Source organism: Brienomyrus brachyistius, unplaced genomic scaffold (assembly GCF_023856365.1).
Source record: "Brienomyrus brachyistius isolate T26 unplaced genomic scaffold, BBRACH_0.4 scaffold68, whole genome shotgun sequence".
Classification (NCBI taxonomy): Eukaryota; Metazoa; Chordata; class Actinopteri; order Osteoglossiformes; family Mormyridae; genus Brienomyrus; species Brienomyrus brachyistius.
In genome coordinates, this window is record NW_026042343.1 from 309260 (window position 1) to 336882 (window position 27623).

The window sequence follows — 27623 nt, forward strand, 5'->3', positions numbered from 1 at the left end:
CGAGACCCTGATGCCCAATCCAGCCCTTTTGGGATCTAACTTTTATTTTTAATACTTATTTCCATTCCTCCTTTCTTATGCCGAAACACCGTCCTCCCAGTAGCTCATGTCCCCTCATCTCCATTTCCACCCACAAAATCAAATCCCAGTGTCTCCCTCGCATCCTATCGTCACATGGTTCAGAGGTACCTGAAAATCTGGGTCTTGGTCGGTCTCCACTTAGGACCCTGTAGCTGAAAAGCGGACTGAGGTCAGGTCAGAGCTGGAGTACCACTAAGAGCAAGGAAATGGCCTTTTATATTCTTTGACTGTATTAGAAGTATCTGACAGCTCTCCCCCTAAAACCACAGATAGATAAAAAATACTCTTCATTTGAGCTTGAGGCAGGACCTTCTCGATCCGGATCAGACTGGAGCAAACTGTGCCCCGCCCCACATGCACCGGTTCATGTTGCATAACAATAGCAAGCGTGCGATCGGTACATATGGGAGATGTGCATTGTCCCTCACTGTAGCACCACAGCATTTCCAGTTAGCCTCTCATTTGGGCCCCACAGCGTCCCCACTAAACACTGCTTGCCATCTCCCACCGACAGGATGGCATTTGCAGATGCCCCCCCAAAAGGTCGAAGGTAGCATGTGGCACGCTCTGTATCCCTGGTGCCAGTGTCAGATTCAATCTGGGTCGTACCACAGTGGCGCCCTCCCTCCACAGATTCTATCTGGGTCGTACCACAGTGCTATTCCCCCATCAGAGTCTATTTGGGACATACCACAGTGCAGGCCCCCCCCCCCGGACCGATCCTCCCAGAGGCTCGTTACTGACGCACTATGCACATCTGAGTGCTCGAGTGAATGTGTGTGCAGCGCTGGGGGGGCGGGGGACAAGCATTAATTATACAGAGTGTAGCGCGATCTGCTCATACCCCCGACACCCTTTTCAGTTCCCTTTCCTCCAGATGACTTTTCACTCATGGGGACATTGTCCTCGGTAAACATATCAAAGCATGCTAGACATCTCATCCAACTGTCATGTTAATTTATGCTAAACGCCGCCGGCTTCATGACATCACCATTGTGATTCTCCTATCTAGCAATGTCTACGTGACACTGGCGCTGTGATGCCAAATCCCCATGGCCGCCTCTGCGGGGTCCGGCTGGCAGCAGCCCCGGATGTGGTCCCGCAGACTCTGGGCCCTGCTGTGAGTCTGTGTCAGTCTCCGAAGCCAAAAGAGAGGCTGGCTAACGGACCCAACAGCTGCACTGCTAACAACAGCCGCCGAGTGAACTAGTGCGGCAGCAGATCATGCAGACAGATGTTTTGTGAAATGCTCTCAAACTGTTCCAGACTCATGGGAGTTCTATTTGCATAAAGATGTTCTGAAGGCAGCAGGAACAATGATTGGTTCAGAGGGATAACCAATGAGATTGTAGTGAAGTTGGGTCCAAGCAAATAAGAGGAGGTTAGACATCTGTTTGGATGGCCCCGCCTCCCCTAGTTAATTGGACCCACCTCCTCTACATTCTGATTGGTTATCCCTCTGAACCAATCATTGTTCAGAACATTTTTGTGTAGTAAAACTCCCATGAGCCTGTTTCAGATGCCGTTATATAAAAAAGCCGGCGGGAAACCTTTTGCCTGGTACATTATTATGACACTTATGAAACCCGGGATAAAAACGTTTTATTTGATCAAAGTCCGGTTTCCTTCTCTGGAGACACTAACATTTCTCACGAATGTTTCTATTGACATAATCTTGGCAATAATTTTTGCACAAGATTTAGGGGCATGCAGCATGAAAGAGTCCTGGCGTTGCATAATTAGAGTATGACTCATCGCTGTAATTGCCCATGGCACAGAGCTTGTTTGGAGGGCTATCGTCATAAGAAACAGTAGCTTGGACCTGCGCGTTACGCCAGAATAGCCCGACCTTATTTGACTTCCATGTGTTGGTGTGGACAGAGGTTGTGACCTGGCAACAAGCAGGCAACAGACACTCCAGGTTGAGGGGATACGGTCCAGGCTAAAACTTAACATTCTCTAGTTTGTCGGGTGCCTCTGTCTGCCGCGGGGTTGTAACGCTTCATCGGCCGGTGCCATTGATTTTTTTTCAAGGCTGAACCTATTAAAAGATCAGAAGTAATGTAGCGGTGCATAACAAAGGATTCTGTACATTTACTGTATAAAAATCAGTGCCTTGGGCATAGTTGTGCTTTGTTAAAAATATTATGCGTCGATTCGTATTGAGGGTATAAACCACCAGTCAAATGTTTTGCACACCATAGATTTTATCACTTTTCAATTTATTTCATGAACCGCAGATTTTCTGTTCTTGTTAAGCGTTGGAAAGTTGAGTGAACAACTATAAATGAAAATATAAGTCAAATCAATTTCATTTATGACATGGAAAGAGTATGTAACAGTGCATGTCTGACATCCTGTTAACTGGCTGTGTGATGATGGCATAGTCAGATTCTCGGCTGTCCTTTAAATACACTAGTTAACTGTTTCGTCCCATGAGACAGAGCAGTATTTAATGTCCCTTGTAGAAATGAATGCCTCAAATGTTCTCTGCTGTTATAACTGCTAGGGGGGGTCACTTTGATTCATCATGATGACATTTTCTTGCTAATAAAGGTACTAAAATTGTGAACATTCTGTAAATTTATTTGTTAGCAAAGTTAAGTGTTTTTTTAATAAATGTTAAGTGGGTAACATGCATATGTAGAAAATCTCAGTATGTGCAGATACTTTTGATTGGTAGTGTATGTATATACTTTTGCATTGATTTGCCACTGAGTTTGTGTAAAGCCCCTATTCCACTCAACCATTCGCACATGGTATGGTCCTGGTCGAGCTTCAGCAGTTACCGGTAGGCCAGACTAACACAGAGAGGGGGAGGGTTTTTCCCAAAACCTACCCCTGTTAAGAGGATCAAGAACAAACTGCATGTACTGGGAGGGGCTGAGCTCTCATGGAGGGAACCTCCTAATTCTGACAGCAGTGACAGCATGACTCTCGCCGTGACGAGACACCTGCGGCAAGGACATGAGCTTTCGGATTCGCCCCCCCCCCCTTATCCCGGCGATTATCGACAGGACACGCTGCCACAGTAACGCGCAGTACCCCTAGGAGTCGGGCTGTGAATAGGATGGCACTGAAGCGGCACGCCACCCTTAAATAACACGCTGGATTGGGAGCGGGCGGTTTAATGCCTACGGGGGGGCAGCCAACGCCTCATTCAGCGAAGCATGTGTGTCTATAAAACGATGATCCCATAATTCCATGACAAAACGCATAACTTAACAGACTGAGTAAAATTCCTCCCGCAAGGTCCGTGCACTCAGTCCTTTGTGCAAGTCATTCTGGCTGAATTGCCCTGCATCCGATTCATTTTACTGGATAGATGAAATCCTTCCAGAATCATCCTTCATGGTCAGCAAACCAGAAGGATCCTGTTTGGCTTGATCCCTTTTACTTTACACCATTATACATCTTTTATTGATTCAGGTTTCTACTAATTATTATTATTATTATTATTGTTGTTGTTGTTGTTATTTTTTTTGTTATTATTATTTTTTGAAACATTACAGGCAAACATGTGAGTATGAGAGTAAAAATATAAGACTTTTTTTATAGGAAAAATCAATGTGGAGCAACTTAAGTTAGTAAGAAAGTTTTCCGGTTGTCTTTGGGATGCAATTAATACCACACCTATCAGTTAAGGCTGCCTTTCTTTTATAGACCCTTGAAAATGAATTACATAAACATCGCCACCCAATCCACCAACCCCCAGTCCCCCCTATACCCCTGTCTCCCCTATACTCCTGTCCCCCTTATACCCCTGTCTCCCCTATACTCCTGTCCCCCTTATACCCCTGTCCCCCCATACTCCTGTCCCCCCTATACTCCTGTCCCCCCTATACTCCTGTCCCCCCTATTCTCCTGCCCCCCTATACTCCTGTCCCCCCTATTCTACTGCCCCCCTATACTCCTGTCCCCCCATTCTCCTACCCCCCCATACTCCTGTCCCCCCTATTCTCCTGCCCCCCTATACTCCTGCCCCCCTTATATTCCTGCCCCCCCATGCTCCTGTCCCCCTTATACCCCTGTCCCCCCTATTCTCCTGCCCCCCTATACTCCTGCCCCCCTATACTCCTGCCCCCTTATACCCCTGTCCCCCCTATTCTCCTGCCCCCCTATACTCCTGTCCCCCTTATACCCCTGTCCCCCCTATTCTCCTGCCCCCCTATACTCCTGCCCCCCTATACTCCTGCCCCCTTATACCCCTGTCCCCCCTATTCTCCTGCCCCCCTATACTCCTGTCCCCCTTATACTCCTGTCCCCCCTATTCTCTTGCCCCCTATACTCCTGTCCTCCCTATTCTCCTGTCCCCTTATACCCCTGTCCCCCCTATTCTCCTGCCCCCCTATACTCCTGTCCCCCCTATACTCCTGTCCCCCCTATTCTCTTGCCCCCTATACTCCTGTCCTCCCTATTCTCCTGTCCCCCTATACTCCTGTCCCCCCTATGCCCCTGTCCCCCCTATACTCCTGTCCCCCCTATGCCCCTGTCCCCCCTATACTCCTGTCCCCCCTACACCCCTGTTCCTCCCATACCCCAGCCTAGATCCTCTCTGCTGTGCCACTTGCTGCTCCTCGCCAGGCCCCTGACAGTCCCCCTAGCGGGGAGCAGTTAACAGCCCTAATTGAGATGAATATCCAAAGCCTATTGCCGGCTCTCCATGCCAGCCGGCCGGCCTTCCTGCCAGGCCAGGCCATCATTAATAAAGGCTAGTCTGCTGCTACAGTTTCTGCAAAGCGGCTTGTTCTAAGAACCGCCCTCTGCTGACGGCCTGCGTTGGAGCGACTCTGCGTTGTACTATCGATGTCTGGCTTCCTTTACATCGCCACCAGAGAGAGTATTCCGGTACTAACACAGACAGTGCCCACATATGCTGAGACAGAGACAAAAGTTTCTGTACTCTGTGGGAATTCCATGCATGTCTAGATGCCTTCTGCGCCTGAATAAAATATTGAACGAGACCTCATAATGAAGGTGTATTTCAGGGAGACATGTGAGACTCAGCTCTGCAGCAGCAGCACAAGAGACTCATTCACATCCGCAAAACAGTGGCTACACTGTGAGGTGTACGGAGCAGAGGCTCCGGCTTGTGCGTGTGTGTGATGTGGGAGCCGGCGGGGGGGCATATCAATGGCACGGCTGGATTTGGGCAAGACTTTGTGTTTCCATGGAAATAGATCACCAGTGCCGAGACCACAGGGTCCTCAGTAAATAAAAGCCAGCTGGCCCCGATTGGCTTAATTGACACATGAGGGTTTAAAATAGGATCAGCTGGGCACAAGGGGAAGAAATGTTTGGTTATGGAGGGACACAAAAGGCTTTCTCGCCAGACTAGGGTAAAAGGAGCACGAATGATTGTAACCAGAGGCACAAAGGCACAAGGGTCAGGCAGAGCGGATTTAGCCTGACGATCGTAATCTCTCCTCTCTCCCTCACACTCCCCTTTTCCTTCCAGTTTTCTGAAAGCATCAACAATTGTTTGTATCCTTACGGCCATGAGAATGCAATAAGTGCACCAGGCCCTGTATTGGCACTGAAAACCAGCCCTGACTTCAGGCAGATGCATGTCCCAGGACGCCAGAAATCACAGACTAGGTGATGCTGGGTGTCTTTTTGGCTCTTCAAAGTACTCCTACGATGACATAAATTAAGGATGGCTGAGCCCCACCTACACACGGCCTGGGAGGTACCAATGACGTTTGTCTTTATGCGTGCAGTAGACCGAGTAGCTCCCCTCTAATTCCATTACCCAGAGTTCAGGCACTGCAGTCCCCCCCATGTGAAAATAATCCAGTTCAGCTTCGAACTTTGCTCTCCTCTCCTAAGATAAGTATCTCCTACCTTCACTATATATATATTGGTTCCTATTTCCAAGACTGGTTTATTACTCCTCGGGGGCCAAAATGCTCCTACTGTCTAACAGTGCTCACTAATTACTTTATAGATATTACTTGAGTCTAATTAAAATGTATAAATGTTGGACAAAATCTATATCTCATGAGAAGCTGAACTACATTCTCTGATCTATATCATGATGGTTTAAAGATGTTTTAAAGACGCGCGTCTAGTACAGTTTATCTTCTCATTATAATGATCGACACAGAAGGCAGGTAGTAACAGCGAAGTGATTAATGACGTATTCTGTGCAGTGATGCATTTGCATTTAAATGCGGCTTAGATGCACTTAATTCAAATGGCTCCCTGTATAGCTGTTGGGTGCCTCCCCTTGGTTCCAGCGCTGGAGTCACTGATAGCAGCAGGAATTACCAGGCCGCCCTGATGCCTCATACCGTTTGCTTTTGCTGTCTCCCTTTACATCATCGCGGCAGCCTCCAGCTGTTCGCTTTCACGCTGCTTTCCATACCTGTCAGAATTTGTGAGAATTCCCACGGAAGTTCTTTGCTAATTCCATGCCTTTCTAGGAACACAGAAACGATACTGCCATTGGGTCTGGTGGTATAAGAGACTATGAAATAATTGCATTCACACACCAGTTACAGGGTGTTCCCCATAATCCACTGGAAAGAGAAATTAAGCTGATTCTAGCCATATCTGTCATTTTATACATCATTCCTGTAAGGCTCCTCCTGACTCAGCTGACATCAGGACAAATGTAAACACCGATGGAAAGATGCTTGTCAAACTGTCTCTATCTGGGACAGCGGACAGAACCATTGGCACTGGGCTCAAAGCGGGACTGTCATTCACGGAACATAGAGTCCTTATCGGGGGGATGGGGGCAGCACCTAGACTGACAGCGCCCCCTAGGGGAATGCCAAGAAGACAGCAGCCTTTACATAAGGGCCAGAGAAGGGGGGTTGAGGACTGATAAGGATGAGGCTTGTTGGCAGCAGACAGGAAAAGCATCGGGGTTTGTGAGATTCGAGGTTTATATCAGGTTATTATTGCCAGAACAAAAAGACGTAAAGCACCGATTTCCAGTCCAGTTGCTGATGTCAGCCAAATAAATGCAGTTATTGTCTGTCACTGGGGATGATAAGAACAAATCGCTTGTGCTTTTTGTTTTGCCATCCGGCTAAAGGGAGATTCTCTCAGTCAGATTTAAAAATACCACAGGGATTTACAAGCCTACAGGCAGCCGCTTTTGTTAAGCAATTGTTAGATCATTAAGTTTATAAATGCATGGTATTTATGCAGGACTTACACCAACAAGTGCAATTTTTTTCTCATATGAATAGAAAAGTTACTGCTTTGAACAAAAGATAATCTGTTTTCCACAACCATTTACCCGGCGCAGGGTTGCGGTGGGCCTGAAGCCCATCGCAGGAAGTACAGGGTAGGGGGACACCGGAAACGCTGTGTCACCAGTCCGCCTAGCTTTGTGCTTTCAGACTGAAGAAGGACCCACAAGTCGGATACTGGCTGCAGAGTGCAGGGGTGTCCAGGAGTCGGGTACTGGCTGTAGGGTGCAGGGGTGTCCAGGAGTCGGGTACTAGCTGCAGAGTGCAGGGGTGTCCAGGAGTCGGGTACTAGCTGCAGAGTGCAGGGGTGTCCAGGAGTCGGGTACTGGCTGTAGGGTACAGGTGGGCGGGGCCCAGGAGTCAGGTACTGGCTGTAGGGTGCAGGTGTGCGGGGCCCAGGAGTCGGGTATTGGCTGTAGGGTACAGGTGTGGGGGGCCCAGGAGTCGGGTACTGGCTGTAGGGTACAGGTGTGCGGGGCCCAGGAGTCAGGTACTGGCTGTAGGGTACAGGTGGGCGGGGCCCAGGAGTCAGGTACTGGCTGTAGGGTACAGGTGTGCGGGGCCCAGTAGTCGGGTACTGGCTGTAGGGTGCAGGTGGGCGGGGCCCAGGAGTCAGGTACTGGCTGTAGGGTACAGGTGTGGGGGGCCCAGGAGTCAGGTACTGGCTGTAGGGTGCAGGTGTGGGGGGCCCAGGAGTCAGGTACTGGCTGTAGGGTACAGGTGTGGGGGGCCCAGGAGTCGGGTACTGGCTGTAGGGTGCAGGTGTGCGGGGCCCAGGAGTCGGGTACTGGCTGTAGGGTACAGGTGTGCAGGGCCCAGGAGTCGGGTACTGGCTGTAGGGTACAGGTGTGGGGGGCCCAGGAGTCGGGTATTGGCTGTAGGGTGCAGGTGTGGGGGGGCCCAGGAGTCAGGTACTGGCTGTAGGGTACAGGTGTGGGGGGCCCAGGAGTCGGGTACTGGCTGTAGGGTGCAGGTGGGCGGGGCCCAGGAGTCGGGTACTGGCTGTAGGGTGCAGGTGTGCGGGGCCCAGGAGTCAGGTACTGGCTGTAGGGTACAGGTGTGCGGGGCCCAGGAGTCGGGTATTGGCTGTAGGGTGCAGGTGTGCGGGGCCCAGGAGTCAGGTACTGGCTGTAGGGTGCAGGTGTGCGGGGCCCAGGAGTCAGGTACTGGCTGTAGGGTACAGGTGTGCGGGGCCCAGTAGTCGGGTACTGGCTGTAGGGTGCAGGTGTGGGGGGCCCAGGAGTTGGGTGCTGGCTGTAGGGTGCAGGTGTGCGGGGCCCAGGAGTCAGGTACTGGCTGTAGGGTACAGGTGTGCGGGGCCCAGTAGTCGGGTACTGGCTGTAGGGTGCAGGTGTGGGGGGCCCAGGAGTTGGGTGCTGGCTGTAGGGTGCAGGTGTGCGGGGCCCAGGAGTCAGGTACTGGCTGTAGGGTGCAGGTGTGGGGGGCCCAGGAGTCGGGTACTGGCTATAGGGTACAGGTGTGCGGGGCCCAGTAGTCGGGTACTGGCTGTAGGGTGCAGGTGTGCGGGGCCCAGGAGTCGGGTACTGGCTGTAGGGTGCAGGTGTGCGGGGCCCAGGAGTCGGGTACTGGCTATAGGGTGCAGGTGTGCGGGGCCCAGGAGTCAGGTACTGGCTGTAGGGTGCAGGTGTGGGGGGCCCAGGAGTTGGGTGCTGGCTGTAGGGTGCAGGTGGGCGGGGCCCAGGAGTCGGGTACTGGCTGTAGGGTGCAGGTGTGGGGGGCCCAGGAGTCAGGTACTGGCTGTAGGGTGCAGGTGTGGGGGGCCCAGGAGTCAGGTACTGGCTGTAGGGTGCAGGTGTGGGGGGCCCAGGAGTTGGGTGCTGGCTGTAGGGTGCAGGTGGGCGGGGCCCAGGAGTCAGGTACTGGCTGTAGGGTGCAGGTGTGGGGGGCCCAGGAGTTGGGTGCTGGCTGTAGGGTGCAGGTGGGCGGGGCCCAGGAGTCGGGTATTGGCTGTAGGGTGCAGGTGTGGGGGGCCCAGGAGTCGGGTATTGGCTGTAGGGTGCAGGTGTGGGGGGCCCAGGAGTCAGGTACTGGCTGTAGGGTGCAGGTGTGGGGGGCCCAGGAGTCGGGTACTGGCTGTAGGGTGCAGGTGTGGGGGGCCCAGGAGTCAGGTACTGGCTGTAGGGTGCAGGTGGGCGGGGCCCAGGAGTCAGGTACTGGCTGTAGGGTGCAGGTGTGGGGGGCCCAGGAGTCAGGTACTGGCTGTAGGGTGCAGGTGTGGGGGGCCCAGGAGTTGGGTGCTGGCTGTAGGGTACAGGTGTGCGGGGCCCAGGAGTCGGGTATTGGCTATAGGGTGCAGGTGTGCGGGGCCCAGGAGTCGGGTACTGGCTGTAGGGTGCAGGTGGGCGGGGCCCAGGAGTCGGGTACTGGCTGTAGGGTGCAGGTGTGCGGGGCCCAGGAGTCAGGTACTGGCTGTAGGGTACAGGTGTGCGGGGCCCAGGAGTCGGGTATTGGCTGTAGGGTGCAGGTGTGCGGGGCCCAGGAGTCGGGTACTGGCTGTAGGGTGCAGGTGGGCGGGGCCCAGGAGTCGGGTACTGGCTGTAGGGTGCAGGTGGGCGGGGCCCAGGAGTCGGGTACTGGCTGTAGGGTGCAGGTGGGCGGGGCCCAGGAGTCGGGTACTGGCTGTAGGGTGCAGGTGGGCGGGGCCCAGGAGTCGGGTACTGGCTGTAGGGTGCAGGTGTGCGGGGCCCAGGAGTCAGGTACTGGCTGTAGGGTACAGGTGTGCGGGGCCCAGGAGTCGGGTACTGGCTGTAGGGTGCAGGTGGGCGGGGCCCAGGAGTCGGGTACTGGCTGTAGGGTGCAGGTGTGCGGGGCCCAGGAGTCGGGTACTGGCTGTAGGGTGCAGGTGTGCGGGGCCCAGGAGTCGGGTATTGGCTGTAGGGTACAGGTGTGCGGGGCCCAGGAGTCGGGTACTGGCTGTAGGGTGCAGGTGGGCGGGGCCCAGGAGTCGGGTATTGGCTGTAGGGTGCAGGTGTGCGGGGCCCAGGAGTCGGGTACTGGCTGTAGGGTACAGGTGTGCGGGGCCCAGGAGTCGGGTATTGGCTGTAGGGTGCAGGTGTGCGGGGCCCAGGAGTCGGGTATTGGCTGTAGGGTGCAGGTGTGCGGGGCCCAGGAGTCGGGTACTGGCTGTAGGGTGCAGGTGGGCGGGGCCCAGGAGTCGGGTACTGGCTGTAGGGTGCAGGTGGGCGGGGCCCAGGAGTCGGGTATTGGCTGTAGGGTGCAGGTGTGCGGGGCCCAGGAGTCGGGTACTGGCTGTAGGGTACAGGTGTGCGGGGCCCAGGAGTCGGGTATTGGCTGTAGGGTGCAGGTGTGCGGGGCCCAGGAGTCGGGTACTGGCTGTAGGGTGCAGGTGTGCGGGGCCCAGGAGTCGGGTATTGGCTGTAGGGTGCAGGTGTGCGGGGCCCAGGAGTCAGGTGCTGGCTATAGGGTACAGGTGTGCGGGGCCCAGGAGTCAGGTACTGGCTGTAGGGTGCAGGTATGGGGGGCCCAGTAGTCGGGTACTGGCTGTAGGGTGCAGGTGTGGGGGGCCCAGGAGTCGGGTACTGGCTGTAGGGTGCAGGTGTGCGGGGCCCAGGAGTCAGGTACTGGCTGTAGGGTACAGGTGTGCGGGGCCCAGGAGTCGGGTACTGGCTGTAGGGTGCAGGTCTGTGGGGCCCAGGAGTCGGGTACTGGCTGTAGGGTGCAGGTGTGCGGGGCCCAGGAGTCGGGTATTGGCTATAGGGTACAGGTGTGCGGGGCCCAGGAGTCAGGTACTGGCTGTAGGGTGCAGGTGTGGGGGGCCCAGGAGTCGGGTATTGGCTGTAGGGTACAGGTGTGCGGGGCCCAGGAGTCAGGTACTGGCTGTAGGGTGCAGGTGTGCGGGGCCCAGGAGTCAGGTACTGGCTATAGGGTGCAGGTGTGGGGGGCCCAGGAGTCGGGTATTGGCTATAGGGTACAGGTGTGCGGGGCCCAGGAGTCGGGTACTGGCTGTAGGGTGCAGGTGGGCGTGGCCTAGGAGTCGGGTATTGGCTGTAGGGTGCAGGTTTGCAGGGCCCAGAAGTTGGGTACTGGCTGTAGGGTGCAAGTGGGCGTGGCCTAGGAGTCGGGTATTGGCTGTAGGGTGCAGGTTTGCAGGGCCCAGAAGTTGGGTACTGGCTGTAGGGTGCAAGTGGGCGTGGCCTAGGAGTCGGGTATTGGCTGTAGGGTGCAGGTTTGCAGGGCCCAGAAGTTGGGTACTGGCTGTAGGGTGCAGGTGTGGGGGGCCCAGGAGTCAGGTACTGACTGCAGAGTGCAGGTGTGGGGAGCCCAGGAGTCAGGTACTGACTGCAGAGTGCAGGTGTGGGGAGCCCAGGAGTCAGGTACTGACTGCAGAGTGCAGGTGTGGGGGGCCGAGGAGTCAGGTACTGACTGCAGAGTGCAGGTGTGGGGAGCCCAGGAGTCAGGTACTGACTGCAGAGTGCAGGTGTGGGGGGCCGAGGAGTCAGGTACTGACTGCAGAGTGCAGGTGTGGGGGGCCGAGGAGTCAGGTACTGACTGCAGAGTGCAGGTGTGGGGAGCCCAGGAGTCAGGTACTGACTGCAGAGTGCAGGTGTGGGGGGCCGAGGAGTCAGGTACTGACTGCAGAGTGCAGGTGTGGGGGGCCCAGGAGTCAGGTACTGACTGCAGAGTGCAGGTGTGGGGAGCCCAGGAGTCAGGTACTGACTGCAGAGTGCAGGTGTGGGGGGCCGAGGAGTCAGGTACTGACTGCAGAGTGCAGGTGTGGGGGGCCCAGGAGTCAGGTACTGACTGCAGAGTGCAGGTGTGGGGAGCCCAGGAGTCAGGTACTGACTGCAGAGTGCAGGTGTGGGGGGCCGAGGAGTCAGGTACTGACTGCAGAGTGCAGGTGTGGGGGGCCCAGGAGTCAGGTACTGACTGCAGAGTGCAGGTGTGGGGAGCCCAGGAGTCAGGTACTGACTGCAGAGTGCAGGTGTGGGGGGCCGAGGAGTCAGGTACTGACTGCAGAGTGCAGGTGTGGGGGGCCGAGGAGTCAGGTACTGACTGCAGAGTGCAGGTGTGGGGGGCCGAGGAGTCAGGTACTGACTGCAGAGTGCAGGTGTGGGGGGCCCAGGAGTCAGGTACTGACTGCAGAGTGCAGGTGTGGGGAGCCCAGGAGTCAGGTACTGACTGCAGAGTGCAGGTGTGGGGGGCCGAGGAGTCAGGTACTGACTGCAGAGTGCAGGTGTGGGGGGCCGAGGAGTCAGGTACTGACTGCAGAGTGCAGGTGTGCGGGGCCCAGGAGTCAGGTACTGACTGCAGAGTGCAGGTGTGGGGGACCCAGGAGTCAGGTACTGACTACTTTTCTAATCATTTTGCAATATGACCATGTGACTGGAACCAGTAGATGGATGGATATTTTGTTTTGTTCTATGTACATCAGGCAGTAGTGCAGTCTAATGATGCACGATCTCTTCCTATGTTATTATTTCCCCATTTGAACTTGACCCTTGTGAACCCAGTACCTTGTTTCTTTTTTGTGACACTGACCCAACCGGATCTCAGTTTGACCCTAAGAGGGGAAAACATTTGTAAATAATCTCACTCACCCTCACTGCCAAGTCATTGTGTCATCAAGTGGCTCTCACATGTGGGTGTTGTGCAAATGAGCCTAAATTGCTCTTATGGCATCAAAAATAACTTCAGCTGAGCTGCCAAAATGAAAAGCTTTACTCCCCTGTAAAGGGTTCTAGTGAATTCTAGAGAATGATGAATCAATGAAAGAGGGAGAACATCAGTACTGTGTCTCTGAGGTTGTAAATATCAAGGTGAAAACTTGCCCCAGAAATCACAGGTACATTGAATACTGACACACACTAACAGATCTCTGACAAATAAATTCTATGAGTGGCTCTGTGATAATATTGTTTCTGCTTGTGCTCTAGATTTGAGGAGGCAATTGAATTGATGATTTGCCTTGGTGACCTTGGCAATCCCTTTGACACATGCAGAGTGCCTGTTAGTAATGGAAGTTATTTGACATTTGGTATTCCTGGCGGGCTTTTATTCGGTGCATACAGCTTTGTGTGATTATATCTGCTGCCAACAGCGTGGCTTAGTGGACGGTATGATCATAACCGTCACGTCTCCGATCACTTAACATCGGCAGCTCTCTGCGGCGACTGAACATTTAACACGGAGTCTCCCTGATGTGTTCCACCACAGCTCGAGCTTGCGAATCGAGTCTGCCGGCGTGCCCAGTAGCGGAGATGACAGACTTGCCAGGCATCCTCCCAGAGCAAAGGAAAAGCAGTACTGAGCTTTTTGGTTTTTCTTTCTTTCTTCTTTGCTTCTCCCATCCCACCAGACAGAACATACGAGGGTGTGCTTTGCTCACATAGTGCCCAGTAGGATCTAAAACATGAATCCCTGTAGCGCCTGGGATGGGTGTCTTGCTGTGTTGAAATGAGATTGACAGAAGAACTCACTGTCTATTTACCCTGTATCTCAGTAATGTTTTCTCCTGTCATTTAAAAAAAAAAAAAAACGTATTTATCTATCCATTCATCTTTCTAATTTCCCAGAATCCTATGCAAGGTCATGATGTGCCTGGAGAATAACCCAGGAAGCAAAGGGCAGGAGCACTTCCTGCTTGGGATGTTAGTTAAATTCTGACAAAAGTATATTTGTTTTGTGCGAGTAATATTTAGGATATCGCCCAAGAAAACAAGACAGAGCTTGAAGCAGGAGCGCTATGTCACACAGCCCCTTTGTTAATGAGCAGGAACCTGTCAACTTCCTATGATTCTTATGTCATGTTTGTCTCACAGAACATGGACTGGGGACTCTAATTGAGTTACAGGAGTATAACCAGGGACTTGCTGTGCAACCGTTGTTTGTGTTTTGCTGGAAGCCATTTCAGTCACGTGGTTTTTTGTCTTTCACGTGATCAGCTTTCAAACAGAATCTGTGGATGTGCCCCCCCCCGCTTATTTTCATGCGTTTGTCTCAAACCCGGTTTAAACATCTTTGACTCTGTCCTTCCCATGATACCAAACCAGCAGACAAGGCCAACCAGAGGTTTGGAGAGATACTTTCTGTTTATGGATGCAACACACTGTCCCTTATGGAAGCATTCATCTATAAACCTCAATGGAAAAAAAAACAATTAAAATACTAAGTATTTTGATATGAGCCATTTTTATTAGCATTTGATTGGGAGGCCGTCCTCCTCTTGCAGGCCTCATTTACCCTCAAGCTGACTGTTTTCGTCATACAGAGTTTCGTGAAACTCCTCTCGCCGTGTCGGACTATAAGTATCCACATCAAGAGAATATATTCCTTTTACAGATAACAGATAAAAAATGTCTTTATACGTCTCTTCAACCCAGGCCAATTTGGCTGCCTCTGGCAGATGTTACACATCTGGCCCAGTTTCGTCAGAGATCCCTGCTTTCCTGGGATTTGAACTTGAGCCTTATCACTTGCTCTGATGGTATCTGGGCAAATCAAGACGCAATCAGGGTAACTCTTCAGGCCTGGAGCATCCGACCTTGACATCCTACGCAAAGCCTTTTCCACTATTTTTGTGCTAATACATACTGGCATATTGTGAATTCCACATTTCTTGCCATTTTACACGACTTGGATGCTAGCAGACTTCCTCTTCACTTTCCATCATTACAGCACTTTTATCTAGAGACTGAAGTGTTTATAATGTCATGTTAAGGTTAACGACTTGTGGTTTTGGTATTTCCTAGAATTATAGACATTAAAGGCAAAAATGCCACAGTATTTAGCGAGGTTTTTCTCTTTACTATGAAGTCGCAATTGTTCATTTTTCCAAATGCTGCCCTTTGCAGTCACAATAAACATCCAGAAGTGTTCCAAAATTAACCCAGAAGGCAGAATGACCCATTGGTGTTCATATCCGCCCTTGGAGAAGCTGAATCGGTCTGTTCAGTCTGGGAAGGAATCCCCACAGAACGTTACTGCAATCAGTGGACATGACCAGGCCAGGAAAATGATGCTGGCTGAGATTGTTTTCTTGCAGGCTCTATAAATCCGGATGTCTTAAATCAGTCAGCATAGTGGGTTACTTTAAAACATCACCTACGGTGCCCCAAAATACTAGACTTTCATGCCAGCAAACATCCAAGAGACATAGAAATTGGAGGATAGAACTGGGGAAGATAATGGATAAAAACAAGTTAGCAACCTGAGCAAACACACAAAAAGCCGTTTTGCTCTCACAGAAAATGGACAATTCTAGAACCCCAAGATCCAGGACATTGTTCCCTCACACAAAAAGAAAATGACTTTATATTTTCCTAAAGTGGCTCATCCCGGAACCTCAACCCTTTGTGAAAACATCTGCAATTGCCCCACATCTCACAACTGCATTCACTGAAGATCATGGTGATGTTAAAAGCTGAGTCCTTCATTATAAACTGCACACATCTCTGCGTATAATGTCTTTACGGTCATATTAGCAGTTTATGTCTCTTACATAATTTTTTTTTTTAGAATAATCATTGTTGCCAGACACTTTGTCTTCTGAGTTCCCCGTTGCGTCGTCTGACATCATGTGCTCTTTAGTGCTTTGGAGTCTCGCCTAGAACAAGTCTATTCTGGGGGGTGGGGGGGGGGGGGGGGACATGATGCCCTAAAAATGTCAGGCAGAGTGAGAGAACTAGTTCAGGATTTAGAGTGATCATCTCGCTCCTGTTGTGTGTGTTCTTGCCATCTGGTGCAACCTCACTTTCATTGTTTGAGTAGTATGGCTCAATAGACGCAGTAGACCAGGGGTGCCCAACTCCAGTCCTGGGGGGGGTCGGAGCCCTGCACATTTTTGGGTTTCCCCTCATTTAACACACCTGATTCAGCTCCTTGTGCTAATTATCACACGGTTCCTGAGCTGAATGATTTATGTTGGAACAGGGAAAGAACTAAGCTACACGGGGCTCCGGCCCCCCAGGACTGGAGTTGGGCACCCCTGCAGTAGACTGATTAAAGAATACTGACACCCCGTGCTCTTCATCTACAAAAACATCACCTTGGCGAATCATCGTGTGCAAAGGAGAAGGACGCCCAAGCTATGGAGCAGTCTGTGGCTTTTTGTCAATGCGACATTGACATCCCTAACTGAACACTCAATAATAAATGTAATCACTTGTAAAGGTCATGTTTATCTTTTTGTCTTACTAAAACATACATATGGATTGTATGGAATTCCGTACAACTGGATCGTTTTGTTGTTCCATGAAAAGCGGACATTTTGGACATGTGTCTTGTGCTGTTGAATTAGGAACAACTGGAAACACTTTATGACCCACTGTAACAGCTCATTATGCAAACTCAGTAATTAACATGATAAAAAACTGTCAGCTAGAGCCTTTTTAAAATGAGTGACAAACTAACACCCTATTAGGGGAGAAACACATACAAAAATGTAACATTCCAAATGCAGGAAGCCAGGGTGCAGCATGCAGTACAGCATTTGTTTTCGTCTGCTTCGCCATCCATCCATCTTCTGTCCACTTATCCTGTCAGGGGGCCTGGAGCCTATTCCAGGCAGCATAGGGCATAAGGCTGGGGTCCACCCTGGATGACATCCAGTACATCACAGGACACCTTAAAGTTGAGAAATTTTAAAGGTTTGTGTGTATGTGTGTTTGTGTGTATATGTATATATATATATATATATATATATATATATATATATATATATATATATATACATATATATATATATATATATATATATATATATATATATATATATATATATATATATATGCACAAGCACATGTAAAATGTCCAACATATTAAATGAGGAAAATGCTGCAATCACAACATGAGATAAAACTTGAATGATCCCGGGGGGCAAATTCTTTGTTGCATACAGCAGTGAGGCACATACATGTAATGCAAAACAAAAGGGCAAAGACTCAACAAAATAGACACACATTCATTTGCCATCGCAGTTCAGAGCAGACAGAGGTTTTACGGTGGCGGCAAATGACACTGAGGCTCTTTTAAAGGGGAAAACACATTTTGTTATTATAGTCCTTAAAAGGACTAACACAGGCACTGAACCAACCATGCAATGGAAACACAAGGACTTCTGACGCCGAGCTGTAAGGCATACATACGGTGGGTAATTTATACAACGCTAATGACGAAGGTCGGCCAGGGTTTACATAAGACACAGGCGAACGCAGGTGTGACAATGGGAATACAGCAAATACTAAGAATGACAAGTACAAACAGCGCCCTGTATCTGGTGTGCGAGCATGCTGGGATATGCAAATCCTGCTGGTGTTATAACATACTGCTACACCCAGCAGGCCTAGGCCAGGGAGAGGTGGACAGGAAGCAAGACAGCGCCTCATCGAAGAAGAGGGTCTTTTATCAACAGCCTTTAAAAAAAACTCAACACAATAAGACAGACAATCACAACAACTCCTCCCCCCTTTCACTACACCTGGCCACACAAAGCCCGCAGTGCCGGCTCCTGTCACGGTGGGTACATAACTCACTATGCTAACATTCGCAAACACAACATCAGCACCACACATGACATTACATGTGGGGGAACACGCAGCAGACGGAACAAGGCACATTAACAGCAACGTGCACATGGGCCATTCACAACACATACGGCAGAAAGCATGTTGGGAAACATGCAAATTAGCTCCCGCTAGCGAGGCGTCATTCACTGAGGCTTACAATATTATATCCCTAACTAAGCATTCCTGAGAAAATGAGCGTATTGAAATAGTCCTAAACAGTATCTCAAAAGCTGAATTAATCACGTCTAGAATATTCACACCTATAACTGCAGTTTTATTACTCATTATATTGTTCAATCTGTCTAAATCTCTCACTATGAGTGCTAATGATGAAAAGAACACATTAATTAATAGAGTGAGGAGTGCTCTAATGTAGCTTCCCTGATTTCTCCTGTCCATGAACGTTTCAGAGGTCTCTCTTAAAGCCTGATTATAAGGTTTGTCACCTCACTGCGTTGGAGATATATCCGCCATTACTACACATCAGAAGGTTACCTCTCCCTGAGACTGAGGGAAGGAGATGATCGAAAAGCCAGGCGATCGCTGGGCTTGTTGCGACCGAATCCTAGCTATCTACATTAGACTTCTACAGACTTCCAAAATATATCATAGACCTGGAAATATAGCAAAATATAAATGTTAATATCAAGACTCAAAAGGTCTTTATTATCGACACATCCATGTACAAGTATACAGTGCTTGAAACACTTCTTCTCTTGGCCCCCCTATAATGCTACAAAAAATAGAAATACAGTAAATTAATGTATGACATCATCAACACAGTATAATACAATACAACACAGTATAAATAAGGTACAAAACTATGTTTGATGTGCATGTGTGCAGTGTAGTGTAAATGTGCAGTGTAGTGAAAATAGAACAATGTGCAAATGTAATTATCTGCTGGGGTACTGGCAGTCTTTGGGGTTACCCATCTGCTTTGTATTGGTTTAGCCTGTACAGTGTGGATGTCAATATACATTTTAAAAACTGGAAGAAGCAAGATTTTTTTTATTCCGTGTGTGTGTGTGTGTGTGTGTGTGTGTGTATGCAGTGCTCACAGAAAGCCTTGGAACATTTGCTTAATTCAGTAAAAATATTGCAAATGTATTGGTTTTATGACAAAACTGTTACTTTATACATTTGTGCTAATATTACATTAGAAACAACTAGTACTGTTAAGTAAAACATTCTTTTCAAGTAGTAATAAATTGTATCCAAATTATAGTTCTAAAAGAGCTGTTCTGAGTTTTAAAAGTCTCAATGGGTGCTTTTTAATTAGTAACACCTTTGCAATAACATAAAACACCAAACATTTGTGTTTAGTGTCCCTTTGGGAGCCAGTGAGTACAATTGCAATTAGTAGTAAAATGGCAAGAACAGAACTAAATGAGTTAGTCAAAAAAACCCATAAATTCCTGTAACTGGGATTTGTAGCTGCTTCTCCTGGAGCCTATCCTGCAGTGTACGTGTGCAAGGCAGGGAACAACCCAGGATGGGGAGCCAGCCCAACCCAGGGCACACTCACACACCATTCACTCACACACACACCTACGGGTACAAGGCAGGGAACAACCCAGGATGGGGAGCCAGCCCAACCCAGGGCACACTCACACACCATTCACTCACACACACACCTACGGGTACAAGGCAGGGAACAACCCAGGATGGGGAGCCAGCCCATCACAGGGCACACTCACACACCATTCACTTACACACACACACCTACGGGTACAAGGCAGGGAACAACCCAGGATGGGGCGCCAGCCCATCACAGGGCACACTCACACACCATTCACTCACACACACACACCTACGGGTACAAGGCAGGGAACAACCCAGGATGGGGAGCCAGCCCATCACAGGGCACACTCACACACCATTCACTTACACACACACACCTACGGGTACAAGGCAGGGAACAACCCAGGATGGGGAGCCAGCCCACCGCAGGGCACACTCACACACCATTCACTCACACACACACACCTACGGGTACAAGGCAGGGAACAACCCAGGATGGGGAGCCAGCCCACCGCAGGGCACACTCACACACCATTCACTTACACACACACACCTACGGGTACAAGGCAGGGAACAACCCAGGATGGGGAGCCAGCCCACCGCAGGGCACACTCACACACCATTCACTCACACACACACACCTACGGGTACAAGGCAGGGAACAACCCAGGATGGGGCGCCAGCCCATCACAGGGCACACTCACACACCATTCACTCACACACACACACCTACGGGTACAAGGCAGGGAACAACCCAGGATGGGGAGCCAGCCCATCACAGGGCACACTCACACACCATTCACTCACACACACACACCTACAGGTACAAGGCAGGGAACAACCCAGGATGGGGCGCCAACCCATCACAGGGCACACTCACACACCATTCACTCACACACACACACCTACGGGTACAAGGCAGGGAACAACCCAGGATGGGGCGCCAGCCCATGGCAGGGCACACTCACACACCATTCACTCACACACCATTCACACCTATGGGTAACTTAGAAACTCCAACTCACCATGCCACATTTTTTGGGTGTGGGGGGGAAATTGGCGTACCCAGAGGGAACCCCACGAAGACAGAAAGAACATGCAAACTCCTTGAAGAACATGCAGCCTTGGCAGAAAATCAAACCCTGGGCCCAGAGGTGTTAGGCAATAATGCTAACAACTGCGTCACCGTGTATTGGTTTTATAATGCTACCCATCAGTAAAAATCATGACACAATAAAAAGAAAATGTCTGTGCAGATATGATAACTTTGCTTGTCAATGGAGTTTTGCTATGAAACCAGTAAACCTGCAACATCTTTAGAGAATTAAGCAAACGTTCCAAGACTTTTGGTGTATATACGTAACATCTGGATGTGTTTGAAATAGTAAAAGAAGAAACATTCAAAAACTAATGTATCGCTGAATTTTCCATTGAAAGGCATTTATGGAACGTGCACCCTGAATAGTAAAATTTCAGTCCCATGATCAGTGGTAATTATTGTGGGTCATATCATTCAGTGGGGTGGTATGGTGGCGCAGTGGTTAGCACTGTTACCTCACGCCTCTAATACCTGGCTTTGAGTTTCTGCCATCGCTCTGTGTGTGGAGATGGGCATGTTCTTCCCGTGACGTCATGGGGTTTTTTTGTCCAGGTTCTCTGGCTTCCCCCCACAGTCCAAAAACATGCTGAGATCAATCGGAGTTACTAAATTGCCCGTAGGTGGTTCTGGACTCCCCGCGACCCAGAATAGGACAAATGGTTATAAAAGATGGATGGATGGATGGATGGATGGATGGATGGATTTGCTTGGTTATTTTACCTCAAACAGCCTCATGCAAACCAGTCATTACAAAGACTGCAAAGTTTAATCACCACTTACAAAAACAATCCATTGCTTTCCAATGTGTTTCTAGTCACAGTTAAATGAATAGAATCATACATTGCCATTGCAATAATAGGCGAAATCCCGGAGGTGTTTACAGCAGGAACGCCTTTCAGTTCTAACACTTACCATGACTCCAGATGGACATCAGAACTCAAAAAGTATGTGTCCCTTATCAGCCTCTTTGCTACACTGATTTCTTTCACGTCACAAACACATTCATTTAAGAAATGTCTACATTAGTCCAACTTAGCCTGTATGAGACCTTAGGGCAACGTAAAGAATAAAAAAACTAATAAAATATCATTAAGAAATAAAAGATCAGAATTCATATAAATCAGCAGTACAGTGGCTGGGGAGATGGTTGTCTAGCTTGAAGATTGAGGAGAGGTTCTGCTGTAGTTTACACAGATTGTCATATTTTACTCAAATTGCTCTGGGGTAATACCCAGCTCTGTAAATTTGTAAGCTGATATATTTAAATTTGTCAGCCAAGCATCTAACCTTAACCCATGGGAACAGTTTCTAAAATGGCTGTTTTTAAATGGGGTTATTGCATTCGAGTCACAGTACGGCCTGGGAATCAAAGGTCCCGTGTCCTGTGAAGTTTACCCGTGTCACTCTGCCCAATCATTCTGCGTTCTGTGACTCATCTCCGCTTATAACTTGATTACTGTTTACAGAGCGCACTGTACGTTAGCTGCTTCCCCAGTGCATTTTCTGTAATAAGGTGCTAGGTGTCAGTGTTTAAGCCTCACTCAAGATTTAATTGAGAGGTGCCCACAGAATGCACCAGACTGTTCCGGAAAATGTGCAGTCAGTGCCTGCTTTCAGACCCTGTGAGATCTCACTTTAGAATAGAATAGTGATACTTTATTCCTCGCCTATCTTGCTCAGTTTGAGGCCCACAGACACATATGCAGGTGAGACAAGCTTGGGAGGCACGAGATGTCAGACAAAACAAAGTGAAAACACATCCAGGTCATGCAAAAAAGCTTCTTTTTTTTGAGAAAAATCATTCGTTTAGAGAAATGAGGTATGTGTTTACGGTGGGTCAATACATTTTCAGCGCAGAAAGAAACACAGAAGATGGTGATGAACTGGCAGGTGAATGAAGGAGTGAGACAAACTGGTGTCAGACAGACTTTCCACAAAACCTGCTAATAAGGACCAATTGGCAGGTATTACAAGGGTCACCTTTGATAAGCAGGTACTTGCTGAGTCTCGGCACTTTGCCCTCTGCTGCTTTCTGGGGTTGTGTTCTCCTTGCTTAGTCATGTGGAACGTGGGTCAGACATGTGTACCTGTGCCCAGAAGGTTGTGGGGTTGAGTGATCACATCAACACTGGGCCCTAGAGCACGGCCCTTAAGCCCAACTGTATCAGGGAAGCTACGTACCGGCTGCTTCCTGTGCTCGGGCCACAAAACTTACTCTCATTCACAGGAACGTGGGCGCCTGTGTCCTTATCCTAGTGGAAAATGAAGTTTCTTTCTTCTTAAATTTGTGCAGAATATAACAAGTAGTGGAATTTGCCTTTTTATAGATCCCAGTACTAACTTCCTGCCAAGTGGTGACATGGCTAAATATACATGGAGTTGTATTATCCTTTTCATTCAGTTACTTCACAGCCCCCCCCCCACACACACACACAAGCACTGTAGCTTTAAGAGTACACTCCACCTACCCTCCCCCCACCCTAGTCTTCTCAGAATGACACTAAACAGGCTGAAAACTGACAAGGGTAACCATGTATGATGGGGGTGATACAGCAGGGATTTTTAGGTGCTTATCCTGTATGGTAATGAAGTTCTACAGCATGATGAACAAGGAAAGGCGACGTGCATCATAATTAGCCTTTAGTAATTAGCTGGCAAGGGAGGGGGAGGCACCATTCGCCCTAGCATGGAGGGTCAGGTGATCAGCATTGTCAAGGTTAATTTGGATGTGACCCCTGTTTCCTGTGTGTTTGTTTCACCCAAACCAGAGGACCGGCTTCAGTCCAGAGGCTGCCCCCCCCCCCCCCAGTAAATACCAATAACTGTTTCACCTCCAAAATAGCTGCATCATTTTAAACCAACCCAGCTTTTCTTTTTGATTTGCATTGTAGTTGTACCACTCTCACTCTGAGCCCATGTATCCCCAAAAAGGCAGAATTTACAACAAATCGTTTTGCTGTCAAACTCTCCCCTGTTCTGTCCCCCACTCCGTCCACCATGACGCTCTCACAGCTGTCGGGGAGATGAAATTGGGCTTGTGTGAACCGCTGCCAGTCTCCAGTGTGTGTAATTATCATCACGATAACCCACAAGCATGTGTGGTGATGTATCATCATCATCAGCATTCATCAGGGCCCTCTCAGCTCCGCCCACACCGGGCCGAATCTCAGCGAAGTCAATCTTTTCTGCTTTTGGGGACTCGACCGGCTTCCTGAGGTTCATTCAGCATTTGGGTGGAAATTTACAGGCAGAAATAATCTGGAGACGTGCCTCCTGGATTGGGTAGACTGTCGAAATAGTCTAATTCAGTAACAGCATATATGAAAACTGACATCTGCTTCAGTTACATCAACTATATTTTATGTAACTGCAACAGTATTTTATGTAACGAATGTTCTTTGGCAGGGTGACCACAGTGGGCAGTGCTGTTACTTGCTATCTACAGGGCTGGGGGTTCATGTCCCAATCTTAGGTTTTACTGTACAAAGATGTGCCATTAGGTGGGCTGGGGGGGCTGCCTGCCTTGTGATGGACCAGCAGGTCAGTATTAATTGTGCCCTACGCCACCAGGGAAAGGCTGCAGACCACGGCCATGACCTTGTGTTGGAACGGTGGTTAGAGAATGGTACATGCTCTGTGGATTGGCCGTTGTAACACAATCCATGTTTCTGACAGTTAATTAAACTGAACACATGTATTCCTTATTAATAATGTAAAATATTCTTGGATATAGTATGTAATTGATAAAGTACAGGGCAGATGGAATCCCACAGTGTGTGGTGTTTTCATTCCACATAAGCTTTTGAATATGCCCCTGGGTCATCGGCTTTTTCCGGACATTTTTTACTGAAGGCCCATCAGCCGCCATAAATACAGGCCCTCGGCTGACACGTCTGCTTTCCCAGCATGCTCTGCCACGGCAGAGCTTTGGCCAGCCCTAACCAATGAAGCTGAACCCCCTGCTAACTCAAGAGCCACGATCACCGCTTCCGGTGCATGACTGAAGTCCGTCTTGGGAGTCGAGGGGTTACAAAGAGGATTTTTAATATAAATCAGGTGCGTTTTGCGAGCGACCTGAAGTGAGGCACACTGAGTGCTAGCGGCGACCACAGCTTGTTACACGTTACAGGTCAGTGAGCACAATTTGATTTGAGAAACACTCTCGAGCAGCTCTCCCTTACCTCCTCCCTCAGTCCTTGGCAAGCCACCCCCACCCGCCTGCCTGAGAGAGCAGCCTCATCTTATTCATACAGACAGGCATCCTAGTCTAATACATAAGCGTGCCTGTGGTTTACCTGAGAGACCCTGCAGCATCATAGGCACAAGGCAGGGGACTGAGCGCCAGTCAGCTGAAATCGTACAGCCCCGTCTGGCTTGTATTTTCAAACGGGAGGCAAAATTTGAAACATTTATGAGGACGACTGTACGTTCCTCTTGGCCTGTTTGGGTTCTGCAAACCTCTTGCTTGGTTTCGTTCCGCTGCGATGAAACAGAATTGGGACATTTGTGTTTTGTGTAACTTGATTGCTTTAGGGGCAAGCTCCGATTTTCAGGGAGAGAGGAGAGAGACACGAACACAATAGTTGTGCTTTTTTGAAGTTTTCAAAACTACCCTAAAAAAATTTAAATCAAAAGGCATTAATTATTTTCCCAGTTTTTTTGTGTTATTGAGAGAAGTCAAAGTCACTTCTTGTGCATTAGCATGAATTACCATTGGGGAATTAACATCCATTATTCATCGCCCATCAGCAGAACTTGCTTAAGTAACTTTAGATTCAAAGTTCAGAGCTGGTTTACATGTCTAACTTTATCAGGAAGGGCAGGGACTCGAGCCATTTAAGCAGAGAGGCAAGCAGCATGTTTATTTGCATCTCCCTGCATTCCAGCCCTCGTCTGAATGCCGCGCTTTGCATGACACATAGAACATTAGCCATTCATGTGTCCGTGGAATTCATTTCTGTCTCTGCTATTCTGACAGGAAAGGAAGCCACGAAGGATCTTCCCTGGTCATTGTCTACAAGGGATGTCAAAGAAAGTGCCGCCAAAGTGAGTTGCCCTGATTTTGTTAAATGTCCATTCGTTTGAGGTACTTACGGGATTGTGTCCCAGGGAAGAATGCAGGGAGCAAGAAGGGGTAATCAAGCAACTGCAATAGTGTATCGAGATCCAGGTCCCTTGATAAAGTGAAATGGTAATTGGTAGAGAAGGGTGTGTGTGTGTGTGTGTGTGTGTGTGTGTGTGTGATCATCCCATGGTGACCGGGGTGCTGTATCGAACCCACACGTTAAGGAGCAGAACCGCTCATGGCATGCTGAGTCCGCTGTGGCAGTGATGTCACCACAGGGAGCCCAGGCCTGTTGCTGATTGGTTCCCTATCCTGGGGGCGGAGGACATTTGTGTGGCGATTGTGTGATTATCTTTCTCAGACAGTCACACCGATTGCATTAGTTCTGGCCCGTTCCATTGCCAGTGCTAAAAAAAAAAGAAATCTTCATTTAATTACAATGTGAAATTAATAAAAGGAATAACATGTAAAACTTTAATGATTATGTAAACACTGCAAATGGATCTAGTGTGACAAGGAGCAGATTACAAAAAAAAAATAAGTGGCACCTTCATTTGTCCTCGATGAGCAGATGAGTTTGAAACACAATAAATATTAAATAAGGGCGACAAGGCATTAACACATATGAGGTGTTGAGCTTAGCTAATTACCTGTCTTTGTGATGCCTGCACCTGCAGTTTAAGGGTCACGACCTTGTAGGGGCCTCCTCGCGCGGTGTTATGTAGCGGGTCTCTGCCTTAAATGGGCCTGGCTAGGAAATCATGTGAAATTCTCCAACTCATTTTTTTTTTAGAACACAGAGTGATTTTCTTTCTTTCCCCATATCCGTTTGAATTATTTCTCGTTAAGTTACTATTGAAGCAACTTACAGGAGGAACGGAGACTTCAGAAGGAGACATGAGGAAACAGGGAGAGAAAGTAGAGGAGTACAGTAGGAGACAAAGTAGAGGAGTACAGTAGGAGACAAAGTAGAGGAGTACAGTAAGAGACAAAGTAGAGGAGTACAGTAAGAGACAAAGTAGCGGAATACAGTAGGAGACAAAGTAGAGGAGTACAATAGGAGACAAAGTAGAGGAGTACAGTAGGAGACAAAGTAGAGGAGTACAGTAAGAGACAAAGTAGAGGAGTACAGTAAGAGACAAAGTAGAGGAGTACAATAGGAGACAAAGTAGAGGAGTACAGTAAGAGACAAAGTAGAGGAGTACAATAGGAGACAAAGTAGAGGAGTACAATAGGAGACAAAGTAGAGGAGTACAATAGGAGACAAAGTAGAGGAGTACAGTAAGAGACAAAGTAGAGGAGTACAATAGGAGACAAAGTAGAGGAGTACTGTGACCTTCTTTCCAGGTGCCTTGATATACTTCAAGTGGAGACACTTGGGTCTTTTCCAGTATCATGCATGGATGTGTTTTTAGAAGCAACCTTGTTTCGGTAAGATTTCGAGGTGGTTTCTTACAGGGAATTTACCGGAGCGGAAAAACCAGCAAAGTTCCAGGACTTTCACTTTTACTGCTCCAGAGAAACAGTTTGTTCAGAGGCTCTGTAAGAGGAAGTCCAGAGATGAGGAAAATACACTGAGCCGTCATGATCTTATTAAACCTGACAGTGTGAGAGTTTGGATAATAAGGTCATTACTTTATTCATTTGTATTTAAATGCTGTTCGTCTTTTATAAATTGCACAAGTTCCGTAAATATTAGAACGTAAACATTAAGTAAATAGTGAGAACATCACCCAGTGAGATCTGGATTTCAGCATTTCCTGGACAGACTATAAAGGTAATTAATTACCCTAATGGTATTCAGCTCATCAGTTCATCACCTATGTCCTAAATGATGTGTTTTGTCCGATTATGGGCTGTGGAATACATTTACCTCACTCATGTCCCATCCAGAACATTTACAAATAGATAAAATGGCAAACATTAGACCAAGCCCCAGCAAAGTGTGTAGGTGAAGTAACGTAGTTTAGGGATAAGGTTAGGATTGCAGTGAATATCTTCTCCTTTGTGGAGCATACAGGTGTAATGGTCTTTATTTAAAGTGTAGTAGAAATTCTGATATATTTGTGTTTTAGGGAATGCTAATCCAAGGTCTGTATGTATGG

General features: G+C 48.9%; 1 protein-coding gene across 5 annotated transcripts in view; it reads left to right on the forward strand.

The window, feature by feature from the left end:
- Window positions 1-27623, forward strand: part of LOC125725519 (disks large-associated protein 4-like) — a 126213-nt gene that overhangs the window by 55912 nt on the left and 42678 nt on the right. For all 5 annotated transcript variants that reach the window (XR_007387519.1, XM_049002484.1, XM_049002486.1 and 2 more), the window contains exon 2: window positions 25432-25499. The gene's annotated coding sequence lies outside the window, so the exon portion shown is untranslated. The remainder of the gene's footprint in view (window positions 1-25431; window positions 25500-27623) is intronic.